Source organism: Procambarus clarkii, chromosome 81 (genome assembly GCF_040958095.1).
Source record: "Procambarus clarkii isolate CNS0578487 chromosome 81, FALCON_Pclarkii_2.0, whole genome shotgun sequence".
Classification (NCBI taxonomy): domain Eukaryota; kingdom Metazoa; phylum Arthropoda; class Malacostraca; order Decapoda; family Cambaridae; genus Procambarus; species Procambarus clarkii.
Genome location: NC_091230.1, coordinates 24,596,835 through 24,621,172, shown reverse-complemented (window position 1 = coordinate 24,621,172; position 24,338 = coordinate 24,596,835). Strand labels below are relative to the sequence as shown.

Genomic DNA, 24,338 nt, shown 5'->3' with positions numbered 1-24,338 from the left:
TTGTTATCTTTTTATTCTAGCATTGTTGAGGCAGTTGATAGTGGTAAGGATTGCGATGTTGTATACCTTGACTTTAGCAAAGCTTTTGATACAGTGCCCCATGAGGGACTGATTGGGGAGATGGAGTCTCATGGTATTGGGGGTGCTGTGTTGAGCTGGATTGGGGCGTGGCTATGCCAGGGGAGGCGGAGAGTTGGTGTAAATGGAATCAAGTCAGAGTGGGAAAATGTTGTAAGTGGAGTGCCTCAAGGCTCTGTCCTGGGACCTCTGTTGTTTATAATATATATAAATGATTTAGATTCAGGTTTGAGTAGCAATATTTGCAAATTTGCCGATGATACGAAAATCGGTAGGGAAATTAATTCGGAGGAGGACTCACTATCACTTCAAGTTGATCTAGATAGGGTTTTGAAATGGTCAAAGGATTGGCAGATGCAGTTTAATGCTGATAAATGTAAAGTTCTGAGGTTAGGTAATGATGATAGAGTTACAAGATACGAGCTAGATGGTGTTGTGATTGCGAAGTCGGATTGCGAAAGGGATCTGGGAGTTATGATTAGTAAGAATTTAAAACAAAAGGATCAATGCATAAATGTTCGTAATAAGGCAAATCGGACACTTGGATTTATTAATCGCAGCGTTAGTAACAAGACACCTGGTGTGGTTCTCAAGCTATATCTTGCTCTAGTTAGGCCCCATTTAGATTATGCAGTTCAGTTTTGGTCGCCATATTATAGAATGGATATAAATTCACTTGAACGTGTCCAGCGTAGGATGACTAAGTTAATTCCCCAAATTAGAAATCTTTCATATGAAGAAAGATTAACAAAGCTTAAGTTGCATTCACTGGAAAGGCGAAGAGTTAGGGGCGACATGATAGAGGTTTACAAGTGGGTGAATGGACATAACAAGGGGGATATTAATAGGGTATTAAAAGTATCAACACAGGACAGAACACGAAACAATGGGTATAAATTGGATAAGTTTAGATTTAGGAAAGACTTGGGTAAATACTGGTTCAGTAACAGGGTTGTAGATTTGTGGAACCAATTGCCGCGTAACGTGGTGGAGGTGGGGTCCCTCGATTGTTTCAAGCGCGGGTTGGACAAGTATATGAGTGGGATTGGGTGGTTATAGAATAGGAGCTGCCTCGTATGGGCCAATAGGCCTTCTGCAGTTACCTTTGTTCTTATGTTCTTATGTTCTTAAGAATAATTCTTAAGTGTGTTACTACTGTCCACCATTTCCATTCTCTTTATCATTTCTTCACCCTCCTGAATCACCTTGAGTCTTGTTTTTATTTGTTTCAAGGTTAACTGACATACAACATCAACAAGAGTTTTTTCAGTGGCTCTCTTCGCTATGTCATCAACTACCTCATTCAACAGTATTCCCACATGTGAAGGGATCCACATGAATCTTACTTTATACCCAGTTTTTTCTAGTCTCTTAACATTCTCTCTACACTCTATCACAATATTCTGATATACTGGGCGTCTGCTATTTAAAGACTCTAACGCTCCTCTGCTGTCAATAAAGAAGCAAACATTTTTACCACATTTGACTACTTCCTGTAATCCTGCTAATACTCCTTGGAGTTCAGCCTGCGTTGAAGAGACATTGTCAGTTAAGCGGCGTCCAATAACAGTATCTACAGTGCCGATGTCAGTGTACTCCCTGATCAAGACTCCACATCCTGCCTTCCCATCCCTAGCTACTGACCCATCACAATATACATGTAGAGTGTTTTCCGTAGGCAGTTTGCTAATTATACAATCATATGTTGCCCTCAGCTCTCCTATTTCATACATACTTTTTTTCTTATGCAAGGGAGTAATTACTACATCTACATTACAATCCTCCCATGGTGGTGTAAATTTTCTCTTGGGCACAGCAATACACTCTGTAATAACATCATACTTTATAACATTATAACATAATTTATTCATATATACTCTCTTCTTCATCATACACTGTTCACTACTTCCCACCTTTTGAACCGAGAGGATTAATTCATTAGCTCCCCCACCTCTCATTAATCTAATGGCAGAGGCTACATTTATCTCTGAAATTCTATCCCCAATACTCTGCAGATTCAACTCCATCCTCATTATCTCAATCATAGCATTTCTTGGGCATCCTAAGATAATTCTCATTGCTTCATTTTGTACCTTCTCCAACTTGCCCATCCTACCTTTACCAAAACAAGAAATGACAGGTGCAGCATAATCAATAAGAGATCTTACAGTACTCAAGTATAACATTCGTAGCACAGGGACTCCCACTCCCTTTCCACAGCATGCCAAAGCCTTCAGAGGTTGTAATAAGAACAAAGGTAACTGCAGAAGGCCTATTGGCCCATACGAGGCAGCTCCTATTCTATAACCACCCAATCCCACTCATATACTTGTCCAACCCGTGCTTGAAACAATCGAGGGACCCCACCTCCACAATGTTACGCGGCAATTGGTTCCACAAATCAACAACCCTGTTACTGAACCAGTATTTACCCAAGTCTTTCCTAAATCTAAACTTATATCCAATTTATATTATATTTATGATAGTGATGAAGAGAAGAGTAGTATTTTTAATAAATATTTTGTATCTGTATTTACTAAAGAGGAACTTAACAATATGCCTTCAGCCGAACAAGTCTATGTGGGTGGGGACGAGGACAGGTTGACATAAGAACATAAGAACATAAGAACAAAGGCAACTGCAGAAGGCCTGTTGGCCCATACGAGGCAGCTCCTATTTATAACCACCAAATCCCACTCATATACATGTCCAACCCATGCTTGAAACAATCGAGGGACCCCACCTCCACAATGTTACTCGGCAATTGGTTCCACAAATCAACAACCCTGTTACTGAACCAGTATTTACCCAAGTCTTTCCTAAATCTAAATTTATCCAATTTAACATAAGAACATAAGAACAAAGGTAACTGCAGAAGGCCTATTGGCCCATTCGAGGCAGCTCCTATTCTATAACCACCCAATCCCACTCATATACTTGTCCAATCCGCGCTTGAAACAATCGAGGGACCCCACCTCCACCACGTTACGCGGCAATTGGTTCCACAAATCAACAACCCTGTCACTGAACCAGTATTTACCCAAGTAAATAAATCTAAGTAATCTTTCCTAAATCTAAACTTATCCAATTTATACCCATTGTTTCGTGTTCTGTCCTGTGTTGATACTTTTAATACCCTATTAATATCCCCCTTGTTATGTCCATTCACCCACTTGTAAACCTCTATCATGTCGCCCCTAACTCTTCGCCTTTCCAGTGAATGCAACTTAAGCTTTGTTAATCTTTCTTCATATGAAAGATTTCTAATTTGGGGAATTAACTTAGTCATCCTACGCTGGACACGTTCAAGTGAATTTATATCCATTCTATAATATGGCGACCAAAACTGAACTGCATAATCTAAATGGGGCCTAACTAGAGCAAGATATAGCTTGAGAACCACACCAGGTGTCTTGTTACTAACGCTGCGATTAATAAATCCAAGTGTCCGATTTGCCTTATTACGAACATTTATGCATTGATCCTTTTGTTTTAAATTCTTACTAATCATAACTCCCAGATCCCTTTCGCAATCCGACTTCGCAATCACAACACCATCTAGCTCGTATCTTGTAACTCTATCATCATTACCTAACCTCAGAACTTTACATTTATCAGCATTAAACTGCATCTGCCAATCCTTTGACCATTTCAAAACCCTATCTAGATCAACTTGAAGTGATAGTGAGTCCTCCTCCGAATTAATTTCCCTACCGATTTTCGTATCATCGGCAAATTTGCAAATATTGCTACTCAAACCTGAATCTAAATCATTTATATATATTATAAACAACAGAGGTCCCAGGACAGAGCCTTGAGGCACTCCACTTACAACATTTTCCCACTCTGACTTGATTCCATTTACACCAACTCTCCGCCTCCCCTGGCATAGCCACGCCCCAATCCAGCTCAACACAGCACCCCCAATACCATGAGACTCCATCTCCCCAATCAGTCCCTCATGGGGCACTGTATCAAAAGCTTTGCTAAAGTCAAGGTATACAACATCGCAATCCTTACCACTATCAACTGCCTCAACAATGCTAGAATAAAAAGATAACAAGTTGACGAGTTTAGCAGTTACCAGGGAGGATGTTCTTAAACAAATAGTAAAACTCAAACCAAACAAATCCCCAGGGCCGGATGAAGTGTTTGCTAGGGTGCTTAAAGAATGCAAAGAGGAGCTTTGTGACCCACTGTCAACCATATTTAATAAATCAATAGAGTCAGGCAGAGTGCCAGAGTTTTGGAAAGTTGCTAATGTGATACCAGTTTTTAAGAAAGGAGATAGATCACTTGCGTCTAACTATCGACCAATTAGCCTAACGTCTATTGTGGGAAAGTTACTCGAATCTATAATAGCAAATAAAATTCGTCTTCATCTTGAAAAACATAAATTAATAATTGAGTCGCAACATGGTTTTATAAATGGCCGTTCATGTTTAACAAATTTGTTATCTTTTTATTCTAGCATTGTTGAGGCAGTTGATAGTGGTAAGGATTGCGATGTTGTATACCTTGACTTTAGCAAAGCTTTTGATACAGTGCCACATGAAAGACTGATTAAAAAAATAGAGTCTCATGGTATTGGGGGTGCTATATTAAGCTGGATTAGGGCATGGCTATACCAAAGGAAACAGAGAGTTAGTATAAATGGAATCAAGTCAGAGTGGGAAAATGTTGTAAGTGGAGTGCCTCAAGGCTCTGTCCTGGGACCTCTGTTGTTTATAATATATATAAATGATTTAGATTCAGGTTTGAGTAGCAACATTTGCAAATTTGCCGATGATACGAAAATCGGTAGGGAAATTAATTCGGAGGAGGACTCACTATCACTTCAAGTTGATCTAGATAGGGTTTTGAAATGGTCAAAGGATTGGCAGATGCAGTTTAATGCTGATAAATGTAAAGTTCTGAGGTTAGGTAATGATGATAGAGTTACAAGATACGAGCTAGATGGTGTTATGATTGCGAAGTCGGATTGCGAAAGGGATCTGGGAGTTATGATTAGTAAGAATTTAAAACAAAAGGATCAATGCATAAATGTTCGTAATAAGGCAAATCGGACACTTGGATTTATTAATCGCAGCGTTAGTAACAAGACACCTGGTGTGGTTCTCAAGCTATATCTTGCTCTAGTTAGGCCCCATTTAGATTATGCAGTTCAGTTTTGGTCGCCATATTATAGAATGGATATAAATTCACTTGAACGTGTCCAGCGTAGGATGACTAAGTTAATTCCCCAAATTAGAAATCTTTCATATGAAGAAAGATTAACAAAGCTTAAGTTGCATTCACTGGAAAGGCGAAGAGTTAGGGGTGACATGATAGAGGTTTACAAGTGGATGAATGGACATAACCGGGGGGATATTAATAGGGTATTAAAAGTATCAACACAGGACAGAACACGAAACAATGGATATAAATTGGATAAGTTTAGATTTAGGAAAGACTTGGGTAAATACTGGTTCAGTAACAGGGTTGTTGATTTGTGGAACCAATTGCCGCGTAACATTGTGGAGGTGGGGTCCCTCGATTGTTTCAAGCACGGGTTGGACAAGTATATGAGTGGGATTGGGTGGTTATAGAATAGGAGCTGCCTCGTATGGGCCAATAGGCCTTCTGCAGTTACCTTTGTTCTTATGTTCTTATGTTCTTATATCCATTGTTTCGTGTTCTGTCCTGTGTTGATACTTTTAATACCCTATTAATATCCCCCCGGTTATGTCCATTCATCCACTTGTAAACCTCTATCATGTCACCCCTAACTCTTCGCCTTTCCAGTGAATGCAACTTAAGCTTTGTTAATCTTTCTTCATATGAAAGATTTCTAATTTGGGGAATTAACTTAGTCATCCTACGCTGGACACGTTCAAGTGAATTTATATCCATTCTATAATATGGCGACCAAAACTGAACTGCATAATCTAAATGGGGCCTAACTAGAGCAAGATATAGCTTGAGAACCACACCAGGTGTCTTGTTACTAACGCTGCGATTAATAAATCCAAGTGTCCGATTTGCCTTATTACGAACATTTATGCATTGATCCTTTTGTTTTAAATTCTTACTAATCATAACTCCCAGATCCCTTTCGCAATCCGACTTCGCAATCACAACACCATCTAGCTCGTATCTTGTAACTCTATCATCATTACCTAACCTCAGAACTTTACATTTATCAGCATTAAACTGCATCTGCCAATCCTTTGACCATTTCAAAACCCTATCTAGATCAACTTGAAGTGATAGTGAGTCCTCCTCCGAATTAATTTCCCTACCGATTTTCGTATCATCGGCAAATTTGCAAATGTTGCTACTCAAACCTGAATCTAAATCATTTATATATATTATAATCTCTTCCGACATTGACCCAACAGTCTGTTCATCTCAGCTTCCAAACTCTCATGGGTATATCCAACATATATGCCTAAATATTTATATATATTAACTCTCTCTATATTTTTATCGTTTATTTTCAAAACAATGGGGCTCCGACTTCTACATTCAAACTTAGTTTTGTTTTCATTAACCACCGTCCCATAGGTGACACAGGTTTCCGAAATTGTCCAACACTGTTTGAACCTTTGAAATATCTTTGCCCTGAAACAAAATATCATCGGCATATATGATCGGAGTTACCCCATTTGAGTATCTCTCAGATGGTATCTTATTCATTAGTACATTAAACAAGGTGGGAATCAACACTCCTCCCTGAGGTGTGCCGAGTTCAAAAGACCTCACACCTGACATACAACCTTGATACCACACCTGAGCCTTCCTTTCGTAAAGATAATCCTCTATCCAGCGCAATAATTTCCCTTTAACACCAAGACTAGCTAATTCATATAAAATAACCTCTTTGTTGGCTTTATCAAAAGCTCCTTGTAAATCAATGAAAATTCTATAATAATCATTTTCATTAGCTAGACATTTAATAATACAATCAGAGGTACTTTTTCCTTTGAGGAACCCGAACAAATTACTAGACAGCTGATCACCTATTATATATAAAAGTCTATTTAAAATGATCCTCTCCATCATTTTACAAAAACACGAGGTTAAAGACACAGGTCTATACTCTCCATTGGCTTTAGGGATAGGGATGATCATAGCTTTTTTCCATTTACTGGGAATACTGCCCTCTTTATAACTAATATTAAAGAGGTCTAAAAGTGGGCTTTTCGTCATAATGGCAAGTTCATTAAGTATTTCATAAGTTACTCCATCCTCCCCCAGGTGCGGTAGATTTCCCAACTTTAATCGCCGTTATTAGTTCTTCTCTGGTAATACCTGTGCAAGTGACATCACCACTGTTACCTGCTATAAGTATAAAATCCTTTCTTAGATCTTTCCAAGAATCTAATGACTCTCTCGTTACAGCGGGTAATGAACTAAGTTTGGCAGCTTCCGCCCATTTATTTACGAGCCCATTTGCAATTCCTTGCGGGTCTGGATATGCAACAAAATTGTGCTTTTTACCCCTTATTTTATTTAAGTCTTGCCAGATTTCCTTCAAGTTTTTGTTACTCCCAACTTTCTCTGCAAATTCCTGCCAATACTTGCTCCTAATTTCCTTTCGCTTCTCCCCACACAGCCTAGCAACTGCCAGTAAAGCATTCTTCCCTTCCTCAGTCCTACCATTCCTATTCCAATCCCTGTGAGCTCTCCTTATTGTTAATGTCCACCCCTTAAGCATCTTGTCATGTGTATAATTTTCTTTTCTGGGGGGATGCCTTTTTATACTAGATGGTTTCCGGTTCAATGTTGCATTAAATACATCTACCTCCTTAATTAAATCTTCATAAAATGCTTCTGCCGAAACCGGCTTATAAGTATCATACCAAGACTTAATATGGCCAACAAGACCCCTTAATTCTCCCTCATTAAACTTTAACCTTTTCCTCTGAAGGCAGGCATGCTTTTTATCTAGTTTAAGCTGTATTTGTAATGCAAAATGATCACTTAGCATTTCATCCACAGTAAGACAATTCCCCTCTATGCCCTCAGCATTTATTAAACAAGCATAATCTAATCTCCCTCCCCTCAAATGAGTAGGAGAGGGCTCGCCCAGCAGTTGAACATCTTCATGTTCCTGCAAAAACTGGTACCATCTGCAACCATTCCTATTTGCTTTACCCCTTGATCCTAAAGCTGGATGTCTGGCATTAAAATCCCCTACCACAAGTGTATCTTCAGAAAAGAAGGAATCTGGCAAGTATCGTAAATCAAGGGAGCTATCAGAGATGTATAGCTTAATGAAATTTAACTCTCGGTCTTTTAATTGTATCCGCAAGCTAATACTTTCAATACCTCTATATCTCTGAGGGATTCCAGTTATCTCGGCAGGTATGGTACTTTTGACATAACATGAGACCCCCCTAGTTCCTCCATCAGCATATAAGTGAAAGCCTCTATAGCCATTTAGCCTCAGTATGCTACCATCCCTATCCCCAGTTTCCTGGAGTGCTACTATGTCAATATCCTCTCTAAGAGTATAATAGTGTACATCCACCGCTCTAGTTTTTAATCCATTAATGTTCCAAGATAATATTCTCAATTTACTTTCATCCATGATTAATAATAAAACTACCTTTGCCCTGTCCGTCACATTCCATGAGATACAAGAGTACCTTAGAAACTTCCTTCCAACACCGTAATATTTTTTCTTTCTCCTCACCTTCACAACTACTACTAACATCGAAGGTAATATTTTTCATATCTATTTTCTTTGTTATTTCTGTAACCCGTTTTACTTTAACCGTTCTTTCACCATTTGTCACAACAGGAGGTTGAACACCGCTAACACTACTAGAAAGTGTATTCTCCTGACTATCCTCTATCATCGTTACCTCATGCACATCATTACTTTCTTCTACGCACGTTTCACTTTCCATTTCACGTCTCGTTTTACTTTCAATTACACGTCCTGTTTCACCACCATCTTCACCCCGTCCACCTTCCATAGCCAATTTTTCCAATGCCTCAATCCTCTTATCTAGTTTTTTTAGGTACTCCAAAATTTGATTACCAACCTCAGAGATGACCATATTGTCCTGAACCTTGTCGTCACAAGGTTTCAGTTTTTCCACTGCATGATGTACTTTCCCTAAGCTCGCCTTTACTTTCTCCGTCCCTTTTTCCCACACATTGATCATAGGGGCTGCCGTTGGCTTCCAACTGTTTCCTCCATGTTCCTCTTGCACAATTTTTCCTTGCTGCGAGGATACATCTATCCTGCTTGTAGGACCCGTTCTAGTCTCTTTCAGATGAGGCTTCATGGGGCATAGTGAGGAACCAGCATTGTGGCTGCCTCGACAGTTGCAACAAAATGGGATGATTTTTTCACTTCTTTCAATCTTGACTCTACACTCTCGCGAGTCGTGTTTTTTCCCCACAATACCGACACCTGGGGTCAAACTGGCATTTCCATGCCATATGTCCCCAACGTGAACACTTCATGCACAGTATGGGCTCCTCAACGTATTTTGCAACGTTCCTATAGCCTAGTCCTTGCACAAAAATTTTCTCCGGCGCCTCACCCTTTACCAAGGCAACAACCTGGCTTCGTTTGTCACCACGAACACTGTTCCTCTTCGCCCAGACAACATTATCATTGTTAAGAAGAAGACAGTCAGGATCCAAATAAGTTGGAAACTTGAAAACTATGATCTTTGTGTGCAACATACCTTCTTCTGGAGGAACCATCACTACATTCTCAAAACCAACCGTCGTGAGGCGTTCCACGGCCTGTTCAGTCCCAACTGTTATGTAGGGCCGGTGAAGACCCTCCTTGAAGAGTGGTTCGTATTCTAAACATTGCTAGACGTTTCTAGCAAATTCTAAACAAAGCTAGACGTACCGTCCACTCTAGCTTTTGGTGGAAATTCAATTGGCATGTTGTAGGGAACAACAGCCTCTTCCTTCTTGTCTTGTCTTGCTTGTCTTGAGTCTTGCTGAGTAGGGTCTCATTCTTTGGTCTCTTTGCAATCTCATCGTCACTCTCACTGTCTCGCTGTCTGTTATTATTTCTCCGTTTCTTTCTGTTCACTACTACTTCAAACGGTCGATTATCATCTTGTCTGTCCTCCTCACTACCACTTAGGCATACCGCCTCAGCCATTTCTTCGACGCTGTCAAAAATCGAGAACAAATGCACAATATCCTGTATCACCACGTGCAAAAACGAAGAGTGTGGGGCAATCCTCCACCTCCCACCAATCAGCGGACGCCAAGAGTGCCAACCTAACGACCGCACACAACCGTGGTCTGGATACAACTGGGCCACTAGTATGCATAGCGTTTCGGGCATATTATTGAGAGAGGAAAGATATTTATATTTAAACAATTTTTTTTTTTTTACCGACGCTCTCCCTATTGATGAGAACTACAACCTAATGAAGATAAATGTTAATTTTATGTAGATACTGTAATAAACGAAAGTTTTTAATGTCATCAGAGAAGCAGAAATATAGACAAATTTTAAATCCCTTGTCATAAATATAACTGAAGTGAAAGCAAAGATATATGCATTTTGATAGTTACAAAGACAGCTCTTTAACACGGGTGGAACACGAACAAGGGGAACTTAGTACCCAAATGAGCCACAGAGATATTAGAAAGAATTTTTTAAGTGTCAGAGTAGTTAACAAATGGAATGTATTAAGCAGTGATGTGGTAGAGGCTGACTCCATACACAATTTCAAATGTAGATGTGATAGAGCCCAATAGGCTCAGGAACCTGTACACCTGTTGATTGACGGTTGAGAGTCGGGACCAAAGAACCAAAGCTCAACCCCTGCAAGCACAAATTAGGTGAGTACAACTAGGTGAATACAGCTGAGGGGCGGGACCAAACAGCTGAAGCTCAATTCCCTACGCATAACTCGGCGAGTCCATAGGAAGTACCGTTTGTCCTGGCGCCATCTATGTTTTGACAGCAGTACTGCTAATGTTCCCACGTTATGTGATGATCGCCATGCACACGGGTGTTACGGTCAGTTGCTCTTCTATATATGTTTATGGACAACGTAGGTGATTTGAGGCAATTTCCGGCCAGAGTGAAATAGTATCCACGCGGTGAGTGATGGAGGAGGATATATACTGCTGTGTACTCGACAAGCGGGTGAGAGGTAAGTTATATCGAACAATTATGGGGAATAGATGGGTTATTTTAAGTGTAGAATGTCAGGTAACCGGTAACTACACAGATGGGGTAGTGTTTTTTTAAGTCTTTATTTACTAAAGTGGAACATTACATTATTCCTTTAGCTGAACAAGTCTACTGGTGGGGGAAGTAGACGGGTTTTATGAAAGTATTTTACCTAAATATTTGTATTTGGTTAACTAGTTCAGCCGTTACCAGGGAGGGTGTTCCTTTAATAAAATCTAAAAATTCTAGCCGGACAAAGTGATTAAATAAAGAAATTGAATAGAACGAAGTGGTTTGCCAGGGTGCTTAACATTTAGTTTAGTTAACTTACTATGCAGCCCATGCTTAAAGAATGCAAATTTATCATATTGAATTTACCGTAGTTTTACTGCATTTAATATACCGTTTTTACCCTATTTAATTATGTCGGGTAAAGGGCGGTCGTGGAAAGTTCCTAATATAGCAAGTTTTAAAGGAAAAGTTTGAGTTAACTTTAACGCTTAAGTTAGTGACCAATTAGCTTAGTCTATTGTGAGGAAAGTTACTAGAATCTAACATTGCAAGTGCCATTTCTCTACTCTTTTTGAGAAACGTGACTAGATACATGAATCGCATAGTTTTATTACTAAATGTTCATGGATTAGGTTGCATAGTTGAGGAAATAGTGAAAAGGTTTGTGATTTTGTGTACCTTGACTTCAGCAGAGAATTTGATAGTGGCGCAAAATTGATAGGGGCTCGGATCATTGGGAATGCTGACTGAAGTTGATTAGGTCATGGCTATACCAAAGGAAATTAGTATAAATGGGGTTAAGTTGGGAGAAGTGTTGTAAGTAGTGCCTAAAAGCTCTCCTTGGACCTCGGTTATTCGCAAGATTATGGTTTAGACTGTAATAGTTGCATAATTGGCAAATAAAAAATACCGATGCCCTATATAGTTTTGAAATGGTTAAGACTACCAGATGCAGTTTAATGCTGACAAATGTAAGGTTTGGGGGCTAGGTAAAGATGAGATAGTGTAGATTAAGAGTATTAAATTTTTTGCAGGTGGTAAATTCTCCCAGAGCTGGCACTGCTCTCCAGCCTGGGATGTTGATTGGTTAGTCTTCAACTGCCTCCCAACATGGTAGTGAGGTCCTGAGCTGACATGCAGTGAGGAACGTGGAAAGCTTCCTGAATTGGCACATGGTATGCCTCCCTTTCAAACCAGCAGCTGGCACAAATGTTCCAGCTAACATCAGAATAGTGGATGAAGCCCACACTAAAATGTAAGTGGTACAGTAAATGGACACCCCCCCCCCCCCCCTCCCTTTTGACACTCCCCCTCCCTTTTGACACTGAACAGTTGGGAGGAAGGGGGGGGGGGGGGGGGGGGGGAAGTGTGGCTTATAGTTCTATTGCTACAGAATCTTTTGCCATAAGCCAGTGGCAGTGCCTATTGGCACTTGCTATTCAGAATCTCCCCCTTACATAGTTAATTAAAAACGAAATGCTGTAATATTCAGACTAAAAAGCTTGGTACATAATTAAACAGAATAAATTTGTCCCCCTAGTAGTAAGCAGTGGTTGCAAAAGAATAAGAATTTGTATATATAAATTTTGTATTGCTTTTATTCAAATGTTATACATGGTTGTTAAATTAAAGTTTGTTTGCAATGTTCCAGAAAAATGTTCATGACTAAAGTTGTTGGAAAATAAAATTTGTATAGGATGTTGACTTGAAATGTAGCTTTGTATGTAATTAATAAAGATGGGACAAGATACTTAGTGTGCCATTTAAAATGGCAACTGTTAAACTGGTGGTACAGGTATGAACAAAGTAACATCGCTATGCAAATAACTTTTTAGTAATATTTACTGTTCACATGACAGGTTGTGGAAGGTCCTGGCAACAGAGCTGCAGGAAAATACTTGCATATCTACAGTAAGTAGTGTTGTGTACATTGGAATTGGAGGGTAGAAGTTAATTGCTAAAAACCTATTAAATATTAGGGTATGGAATTCTAGGCTTAGGCTAGTGGCTACCATATCTGCAAGTTGAGTCCTTTCAGGAATGTATTGAATAGAATGGTATGTTGAAATTGTGAAAATTGTAATGTGGGGCATTAGATCTTAAACAGCATAGTTGAGGGTGTTTTATTTAAAAAATTTTAATGAAATATAAATTTTGTTTAGTTAACATTAAATGTTTGTTAAATAAGCTTTAATCTAGAAATGTATAACACTGTTAAGGGTAATTATGAGTCAAATAAAGTTAATGGCAGGAAAAGTCTTGTTCTAAGTGATGGTATTTTTCCCTTGAAAGTAAAAAAAAATATTCAATGTTTACTTTAACTTGGTTTTAAATTTATATAGTTTTCCAGAATGTGGTTTGGAAAGTCCAGAAGTCCCTCGGAAGTTAATTGCTTAAACAGAATCAGGTGAGTTGTAGTAGAGGTTAATCTGAATAGATTTGCATAAAAGTAAAAAAATAGTAATAACTTAAACAATATAGCATTGGCTAAAGATAAATGTAAATTGCCATTGAAGTGCAGTTGTGGATAGTTTCTCAAATGACATTTACTGAAACTTGGCAAATTGATGCCATATATATTTATATTGCTAAATTAGATCTTTACTACTGCTACTAGAATATGTAGGAAAGGTAAATTCCTTAAAGAAATTTTTTCTGTCTGAATTTGTAAACTACTGAATGCTAATTTGAAAAGTAAAGCAAGATTGGCTTTAAATCTGAAATTAATTTGTTGAAATATTTTTCAGGTGAGTGATTGATGCATGGACTAGCTTGGAGTGAGGCTCCTTTACTCTGCAAAAGGAAATCTACAAAAGTGGGTGAGTTTGAATTTGATGTTTTAGCTATATCAGTGACCTAATCTTAATTCTCTTATCTAGTCCATTTATAGGTGTGTAACCATGTCCTACTGTTACAACCCACAGGGGATGATGCAGTTTGTACTGATCCTACCCCATTTCATAAAAGGGGACCAGGCAGTCCTGCAGATTTCCCTGGCTTGGCTTTTTCAGAGCTTTGCTCTACTACCCATCTAATAGATGGACTAGATTTGCATAGGTTTAGGGACCCTTAACAATGGTTACATTGTTAATTCTCACAGGGCTTGTTTGCTGAATGGGTGGATGCATCTAAAACTTTAGTGCCTGGCATGCATTGTACAGTGCTTTCTGTAAAGCATATGTACAATGTGTTGATGGCACTAAAGTGGTGGATGTAATGCACCCATTCAGGGAACAAGCTCTGCACTACAACCAGAGGAAGGGATAGGCCTTGCTGAGCCTATCTTGAAAGATAGGATGTTAGGATTTTGTGGCCTTATTATTAGGCATTGGTGATAATAAAAGTAGTGTCCCTGTTTAATGTTTATTTTTCTTTTACAGGTGATTGTCTCTGGAGTTGTCTTGGATCTTCTGTTCATCTAGGAGCATCTGTCCCACAACCTGAAACAGTAATAAATATTAGATGTATTATAAATACTATATGTAAAACTTATTAAATAAAACAATTTTAATGAAACTACTTTATATACCTTATCCTGAAATTATACTGGAAATTTATTGTTTACTACTATTGATGCAATGTTTAAACATCTGAAATTTTTTTTACTTTGAAAATAAATACTTGGTAAAATTTACACCTATTTGTAACTTGTTACATAAGTGCATGCAAAATGCATTGAAAAGATGTAAAAGTGGACTACCTATTCAATTTACATAAACTAACTAATATTTCAGACTAATTTGCAGTATTTAAGTGGAAGAAACTTTAGTAAATATTTTAGTTTTCATATTTGAAAGTAAATTTAAAGCTATGCATCACCTAAGCTTTGTACAAATTATGATTAAATTAACTAAAGATCATTGTTAATTTTACAAAACATTAGAAAAGTGACACTGAAGCATCTATACAACATGGTTTTCACAAAGTCTTTGGCAGACAAATCATTTAAGAGCTTTGATTAAATTTAAGTTACCAAACTCTTCAGATATTCTGAAATATTTTACCTAGATTAAAACTATCATTGTTTGAAAGGGCAAAACAGATTACCGTCAATTAGTTAGGTCAAACATCTGCAAGGTCCTGAAGGAATGGAATTTTTTTTGTAAAACTGTTTGCCTAATGAACCTGCTCATTTTTTTTTTTAGAAATGGTAATTGCAACATTACCAAAGGCCATTGTTTTAATATCCAAAGTACCAAATGAAAGACCAAGAAGCAACAAACAGATACATGGTAGAAAGGACAAAAGAATGGTTACGAGGACCCTTTCATTTGTTAAAGAAATGACTGGGGAAAAATGCTGTCATACCACAAGGGGTCTTAACCCTTATCATATACATCACTGACATTAATCTAAATATTACCAACCACAAAAATTGCTGATAACATGTTATAAAGAATATAATATTGAGGCCTTAATGCAGATCTCTAACTCTACAAATAGTAACAAGACTGGCAATTTCTTAATATAAAACAGAAAAAAATCCAAGACCATGCATGTGAGCCAGAACAATCCATATCACAACTACCACATTAAAATGAAACAACAATGAAGGTAAGGTAATTACCAAAAGAAGGCACCAAACCGGGAAGGTCAGGTAGCACCATCAAAGTGCGAAATAATCAGAGGGCGCTAAATATCACCAAGAATGCCAATACGAGAACAAAAATGCATAAGGCGAACGATATCAACAGTATCCGATTCACGTAGAATTCCATCGAGGGACAAGTGACTGCGAGGGACGGTCGGAAAGCAAGACACACGCTCGTCCTGGAAGTCAGGACATTCAACAAGGATATGCACAACTGTAAGAGGACAACACAATAAGGAGCAGGGCGGCGCTCCATTAAGTGACCGTGGGTTAAGCGGGTATGACCAACCCACAGCCGTGCCAAAGCAGTGTCCCACCGCCGGTTACGGTGGTAGGAGGAAGGCCACGGGGACACACCAAGTTTGAGAGTACGCAGCTTGTTACCAACCACAGAGGACCAACAATCCTGCCAACGGGGAAGAATGAATAACAGGATAAAAGTCGGAATAAGGAATACCTTTACGGGAGATGGGACAAGAACGGATAGCATCCGCACGCTCATTGAAACACCAATATGGCTGGGAACCCAGCAAAACTCTACTGATTTAAATTTACTAGAAATAAGAAACAGCCAATGTTGAATCTCAATGACCACCGGATGGACAGGATTAAAGGACCCTAGAGCCATGAGGCCACTACGAGAATCAACTACAACCACAAAGGAGGAATGAGAAAGCAAGAGACAAAGAGCATAGAGAATAGCATAAAGTTCTGCCATAAAGACGCTAGCCTCCGAAGGGAGGCGACACATGTAAGTACGGTCAGGAAAAACAACAGAGTAGCCCACACCATCCGCAGACTTAGACCCATCAGGGAAGATGGAAATAGAGTGGGAGTGCGAAGAAAAGTGCTCAAGGAAGAGGCTTTTCAGAATTGTAGGAGGGGTAAAGGCTTTAGTAATACAAGTCAAGGACGTACAAAACTTGGGAAGGGGGACTCTCCACGGAGGTAATGAAGGAACAATACGAGGAGAAACATTAGAAATATGAACAGAAAGAGAATCCTGTAAGCGAGATAACTGGACAGAAAGTGGGAGACAATGAAGAGGAACAGGAACCACAGGAGGAGGAAAAGTCAATGCACGACAGAGGCGAGAGGAAGGATGTTGGAAGGACCGCGCAAGATAGTGAAGACAGTAGCGATCACAGCAGTTCTGAAGAGAGAGAAACTCAGTGTCAACATACAAACTAAGGGCGGGAGTCGAACGAAAGGCATCAGAGCCGAGACGCAACCCAGTATGGTGCAAAGCATCAAGACGGCGAAGAGTAGAAGGAGAAGCAGAAGAGTATGCAGGGCAACCATAATCGAGTTTAGACAGGACGAGAGAGGAGTGCAAATAGAGGAGCGTGCGCCTATCCGCTCGCCAAGAAGTATGGGACAAAACCTTAAGGAAGTTAAGGGCCTTAGAGCATTCAACTCGGAGGCAAGAGATATGGGCTGTCCAAGACAAACGAGTGTCAAAGACTAACCCCAAAAGCTTCGCGGAATCCCTGTACACAATGAGATGACCATAAAGCAACAACAATGAAGTAAAGGTCCTTTCAGTAAGAATCTATCATTCACTGAAAGTTGCTGCAGTTAAAAATAAAAGAAAATACAAGTCCCTAGAAATAAACAAGCAACCTTTTTGACTAAGGAAAAGAAGGTAGTTAGTCTACTGTATAAATCTAAGTATTCACTTAGAGATAACTGTATCCAAGCATAGAGGTTCCCCCCCCCCTCCCTTTCAGAAAAACATCTACTTTCGAAAAAGTTTAACATTGGCCAACAAAAATGATTCCAGAACTAAATTGCCTAATACCAGGAACAACTGAGAGCCATGACAAACACTGCAACCCTCTCCTACCCCCAAGTCTTATGCTATTTATGATCCAAGGTAATTTGAGATACTATACTCTACTTCCTACAGACGAGTCTAGTGAGAGGGTGATCTCCTGGCGATTAAATTGAAGCACGATACAGGTGTCAACGAACATCAGTCAGCCCACTTGTCAGCACAGTGGATAACTAATGACATCATAATCTGCAGTGTTGTATGCCTCCCTGTGGCCATTTAAATCAATAAAACACAGGGTTGTGGCAATGTTTACAGCATAAGGCAAGGTATAGAGGAATCCTGGAATGCCATGTAATGTGTAGTCCTTGAATGTGCTTTAGGCAACCAAATTGAATAACAACATTTCTGGTGTTCGGCTATATAATCCGAGTTTCTCATTCGGTATAATGTTTTAAACCTAAATAGGAATTTACTTTAAAGGTCAATTTATTTGGAAAGTGCTAACCAGATTCCAAATTACTGAGCTCTGAAAGTACTACAAGGCAAGTTTAACCGAATGAGTGTTTGCCTATCCATACCCCCATGAGGTATGTGACAACACTGAATAAAGAAAGGGTCTTTGAGCATTCACCGTGCAGGTATTTGACATGACCAATATAGCCAAGTGTTAAAGATCATTCTAAGCAGTTCTGCACAATCCATATACTATCAATTAATATAATTGTACAATGGTGCTTGGTGGATGATATTTCCTATTAAAACTCATTGGACAACTGTTTGTATTAGACATTTTAAACCTACAAATGGTAGCCCTAGATATCGCACTACAGTATTAATTACAAGATGAACAATGTAAAATCAATACCACAACAGCAAAGGATGACGGCTTTTCAACAACCGACAAACACGCAGGTCTATCACCAGCCATCCCGAGAGAGGACGTCCCAAGCATGTACACCCCACAACTTTACATCACCTTTGCTACCTCACACGAGCACGCAACAGCATGAGGATGCCATACTCCCAAACCAACTCCATGCACTTTGAGGCTTTAACAACTCAACATTTAAAAAGTTGATTTAAAAAATCAAACACCTGAATTTTTCCCTAATTAAATTTACTAGGGAAATGCACACCAAGCCATGAAACTTACAATGAAGATGAACAAACTACACACAACTGTCACCAAACTTCCACATACCACCCCCTTCTCACTCCTGCCCTCCCTCCTTAGGTGCTCTGATTGGCTGAGCACCTGAGCCACCACCACTCATCTCTTGTTGTGAGAGCCTAAAGCATGTTTGGTTGCACTTTAAAAGTTCCTGAGTGTACTCGCCTAATTGTGAGTACCGCCTGCCCGGTTCACCATTTTGTTTTTCAATCTACCTCAATTTACCCCTTTACAGTCAAATATTATGCAAAATTCTGTTTAAGACTTGTCCCTTCTTAACTTAAATAACTGCTTTGGCCATCTGCAATCTTTCTAGGTGGGTAACAATGACTCTTGAGGCCAGAAAGGACTTATCAGACGGCGATCATAACAATACGGTACACACACAAAATCACAACCTGATATACACCAAGCAGAAAATCCACTGGAGCTGTGAGGCGACGTAAACCCTTGCCCAAGGCACTGGCAGCTGCATACTCTACCACAGTATATTACTGACTTTGTAAAAGTCTTACAACCGGATTTCCCCATAAATCACAGCAAGTTTTGAGGCCACTCCTTGAGTCAACGTCTTACGTAAGACCTACAAGCACTCCGGTGAAGGCTGAAGCAGTTCAACACCTTACGCCCCAACTTCAAATACACAGTTGAGAGGCGGGACCAAAACGTGATTTTCTGTGTGTGCCTGAAGTTGGGGCATACGGTCTTGCTTCACCCTTCACTTTACCCTTCACCGGCGTACTTCAGGGGTTTTATTTAATACTTGGACTGGCTTCAGTAGGGCCTCCAGACTTTCTGTGGCTTCACAAGTGTCACGTGAATCCCCTGCATAGCAGTGAAACTGCCTTTTCCCTTCACCTTCAATGCCTCTGCACTGGATGTATACATCTACACCAGCCCAGAAGAGTCATCAGTCCTGCCACCTCTCCATACCCCCCAGGGCCTGGCACGGCCTGGTACGACTCAGAGGCAAGCCGGGCGCCACTGCTAACTGGCAGTTTGTCCCCACAAACAAGCAGTTAGCCGCCTTCAACTGACAGTGGTACAGCTCAACACAAAGGCACCGCCAGCCACAACGAGCAGTTTGCTAGTTGACCAGATGTCCACCTCGTGTTGACACTGGATGAGTCATCACCGCTGGACTATATAAAGAGCGCTGCCTCCCTGGAGAGGCAATCTCTCCCTTAGTGCTCTAGGATCACCTTCGTGTCTCTAACCCGTCGTCCGCTTCCAGCCAACGTCGTGTGACTGATGCCATGGTGGTATGGTAGCTGTCTTCAGAACACCAGTATATCTTCATACTTTTATTCATTGCTTATAGTTTATTTTTTGCATTTAAAGTCATACTAACTTGTTCACCTTTGCATTACATGATAGTCAACTATATTTCATGTGTTATTTTTGTTCATTACTATTTCAGTAAATTGTTTAATTATTTATTTGATAATTTTCATTTGTTTCCACCTGCAACTTACACACTGCAAGGCCAATAGCAGCATTTCTTTCATTTATGTGAGGGAGAGCCATACCATCTTGGTTCAGTATAGCTGTGATACCATAACCCGTCACACAAGATATCCAGTTGTAAGACTTTTACCATCAGTGGTGGTAGAGTATGCAACTGGCAATGCCTTTGTTACAGGTTCGCTTCATCTCACAGCCCCAGTGGATTTTCTCACACATTTGAATACATGAAACAACTTTATTTGATACATTCCAAACCAAAGTACTGTACAGTACAGTAATTATCAAACCATCAAATGTGTGGGATAATCATAGTGCGCTAAATATCACTAACGTCGCCAATACAAGAACAAAAACGCATACGGCGAACAATATCAAAGGTATTGAATTTACCAAGAATTTTATCGAGGGACAATTGACAGTGAGGGATGGTCGGGAAGCAAGACACGTAAGTCCTGGAAGTCAGGACATGTAGAGAAAACGGTTCGGACAATAAGAAGCAGGGCAGCGCTCCATTAAGTGCCCGTGAGTTAAACGTGTATGACCAATATACAACCTCGCCAGAGCCGTTTCCCACCACCGGTTACGGTGGTAGGAGGAAGGCCACGGGAACACACTACTCTTAAGAGCACGCAGTTTGTTACCAGTAACAGAAGACCAACAACCCTGACAACGGGCAAGAATGGGGAAATGAATAACTGGGTAAAAGTCATAATAAGGAATACCTTTACGGGAGATGGGACAGGTGCGGATAGCTTCCTTAGCGGCAGTGTCCGCACGCTCATTTAAGAACACACCAATATGGGTGGGAATCAAGCGAAATTCCACTGTCTTAAATCTACTGGAGATAAGAAACAGCCAATGTTGAATTTCAACTACCAAAGGATGGACTGGATTAAAGGATTCTAGAGCCATGAGGGCACTGCAAGTGTCAACTACAAACACAGAGGAGGATTGACAGCGAGAAAAGAGTTGATAAAGAGCACAGAGAATAGCATAAAGTTCTGCCATGAAGATGCTAGTCTCCGGAGGCAGGAGACACAAAGGTGCAGTCAGGAAAAACATCAGAGTAGCCTACACCGTCTGCAGACTTAAGACCCATTGGTGAAGACGGAAATAGAGTGGAAGTGTGAAGAAAAGTGTTCAAGGAAAAGGTGATTTAGAACTGTAGGAGGGGTAAAAGTTTTAGTCATGTGGGTCAAGGCTTACAGAATTTAGGAACGGGGACCCCTCCATAGGGGCAAAGACGGAATGACACGAGGGGAAATATTGGTAACACAAACTGAAAGAGCATTTTGTAAGAGAGACAACCGTACAGAAAGAGATAGGTGGTGAAGGGGAACAGGAACCACAGGATGGGTAAAGGTAAGGCATGACATAAGCAAGAGTGAGGGTGCTGTAAGGACCGTGCAAGGTGGAGAAGACAGTAGCGATCATGGCGATCCTGTAGAAACAGGACGCCAGTTTCAACATACAGGCTTAGGGTAGGTGTCGAAGGAAAGGTACCAGAGCTGAGCCGTAACCCAGTATGATGCAGTGTGTCCAGATGGTGAAGGGTAGAAGGAGAAGCAGACGAGTAAACAGGGCCATAATCGAGTTTAGACAGAACGAGAGAGGAATGTAAAGAAAGGAGCAGTGTCGATTAGCTCCCCAAGAAGTATGGGACATGACCTAAAGTTAGTTAAGGGCCTTAGAGCATTCAACTCGGACGTAAAAAATATGGGGCGACAAAGACAAACGAGTGTCAAAGATTAGCCCTAAAAGCTTTAGCAGATTCTTTGTACAAAAGGGGATGACCCCTGTTACCTAACAGTAAATAGGTATCTGGGAGTTAGCTGTTACAGGCTGCTTCCTAGGGGGGTGCGTGTGTGGGAGAAAAAAAAATTTAGTAGTTAACCACTGAACTGCTCTGTCTCCAAATAACACCCTGGTGCACAAGAAATAAATTCTTTCCAAAAAATTTTTTTCTCTTCTTATACTGTTAAAATGCAGAGTCTGATCACGGGGAAACTAAACAAAAAATATTGTATGTGACTTACTTTAGCTGCGATGGAGCTGGGAAGTTGAGCAAATTATGGGCGCTGAGCGTTGGAGCGATGGGGGTCTGTCGGCCCCGCCACCCCGTGCGACGGCAGTTGCTGCGAATAAAATGTTGCGCAATTATTTTGAAGTTTCTCATTCATTTCTTCCTTTTTTTTTGCTGTAATATTATTTAAAAGTGTGTAATTTGTGGAATTTATATAATTCAAAGTATAGAACATCGCTATGCTCAAAATTATGGGCCTCATATATGTGACATATTCTACAATCAAACAGTGTTTTTGCTGTTATTACACTATATACACACATTGTATATACCCATCTACGTATGTATTCACCATAACGATCCACTATGTTGGTATGGTGAGCCCCAAAAACATGAGTGAGCTGCCACACCCTGCCAGTCCTCCCTCCCTCCTCCAACACATTACTCGCCAACATTCCTCCTCCCAAAATACTGTTATTGTGTTTATTACACTATTTACACACGTTATGTATAAGTATGTACATGTTTTATTCATGTACATACGTACATACTTGCCATCTCCTCACCTCTCTCTCTTGCCTACTTAATGCTCTTGCTTCCCTCATCTCATCAAAATCGACTTTATAATAGTCCAGGACGGATCGAAATGTCGTAGTCTATTCAATTTCCAGTGTGTGGTTTGGTCAACAATGAAATCTTCATGCAAGATCTTATAAAGAAAACCCCTAGAACGAGTTTTGCAGATACGAAAGAGTTTAAGGTGAGTAGGGGATGGTTTGAGAAATTTTGAAAAAAGACGTGGTATTCATAGTGTTGTGAGGCATGGTGAGGGTGCCAGCTCAGACAAAGTAGGGGCTAAAAGATTTGTTCGTGATTTTAAAGATTTTGTAGATACTGTACTGTATTGATGGATATATTCCACAACAAGTGTTTAATTGTGAGGAGACATGGCTATTCTGGAAAAAATTGCCGAAGAGGACATACATTACCGAAGAGGAGACGTCACTGCCCGGACACAAGCTAACTTGGGCTAACTTGTGTCAGGATAGGCTAACTCTTGTGCTGTGTGGCGATTTGAAAATTAAACCCTTGCTCGTGTATCATTCCGAAAATCCAAGAGTTTTAAAAAATATATAACGTGCAGAAAAACTGTGATCTAGAGTGGTTTGCCCTGCCATCAAAAAATATCTACAAGAGAAAAGTTTGACACTAAAGGTCCTGCTTCTCGACAATGCTCCTGCTCATCCTCCAGACTTGGAGGATGCATTGTTGGGGCCACTTTTTTTTTTTAGGGATATTCCTGCATGGGCCCTAAGTTTCTGGCTAATGAACCAATGACATGAAGGAGGAGTTTTCAACCTACCTTGTGTTAGGTGTGCAGGGGTCAATAGGCTGAACATAATGTCAGGAGCAAAGGGGGGCGTTTGCCTCTTCAAACACAATTGTGACCATCTTCATCTCTTCGAACTATCCTAAATGCTCTCTTCACCTGTCTGACCAAATTGGGTGTCCAGACCACCTTTGAATCTGAAATTGTAAAATTAATAGTGATTTCAGAATATTCAGTCCATTTATACTAACAAAATTATATACAGTATACTGTAATTGAAATTTTACAGAATGATAAAGGCAATTTAGTAACTTTGTTAAAATGTACATGGGGGAAATACATGAAAATAGGTTAATATGGTTTGTAAGGTTGATGGGAAATGTTTATTACTTTTATGATTTAAAAGATGTATAGCCCTAATACTCCATCCTGGGTGCATTCCACCAGGTAATGACCACAGCAAAAGTTTTCCACGAGGCTCTATTGTCACACAAACTTTTCACATTTTCAAACTTGATTCATCTTTTTCCCCCTCGTTCCAGGGGTTTTCTTTAAAAGGTCTTCATGCAAATGCCTTGGTTTCTCACAAATGATGGCCTCTGAAATGCTATCACCTGCTAACTCTTTGTTGTGTATCCAAATTAATAAAAACTTTTCAACATCCTCAAGTGTTTGTGTTCTTTGTTTCGGGATTGTTGATATGCCTTTTCCACTATCCCAAATTCATTCTAGCAAGT

At 39.9% G+C, this 24,338-nt stretch overlaps 2 long non-coding RNA genes across 6 annotated transcripts; one reads left to right on the top strand and one right to left on the bottom strand.

Annotated features, from left to right (window-relative positions):
• Positions 1-10,870: 10,870 nt before the first annotated feature.
• On the top strand, positions 10,871-14,758 carry LOC138358001 (uncharacterized). 5 transcript variants are annotated; one of them, XR_011225203.1, is made up of 6 exons: positions 10,871-10,893; positions 12,277-12,497; positions 13,102-13,153; positions 13,593-13,649; positions 13,990-14,061; positions 14,623-14,758. It is a non-coding gene; the product is annotated as an uncharacterized lncRNA (long non-coding RNA). The 5 variants fall into 5 exon arrangements; XR_011225200.1 differs by lacking the exon at positions 10,871-10,893 and adding an exon at positions 11,094-11,210 and having other exon boundaries at positions 13,585-13,649; XR_011225199.1 differs by lacking the exon at positions 10,871-10,893 and adding an exon at positions 11,095-11,210.
• LOC138358000 (uncharacterized) lies at positions 14,592-23,827 on the bottom strand. Its single transcript, XR_011225198.1, has 3 exons — positions 23,635-23,827; positions 22,285-22,383; positions 14,592-14,682 (listed from the first exon to the last, which is right to left on the bottom strand). It is a non-coding gene; the product is annotated as an uncharacterized lncRNA (long non-coding RNA).
• Positions 23,828-24,338: the final 511 nt, after the last annotated feature.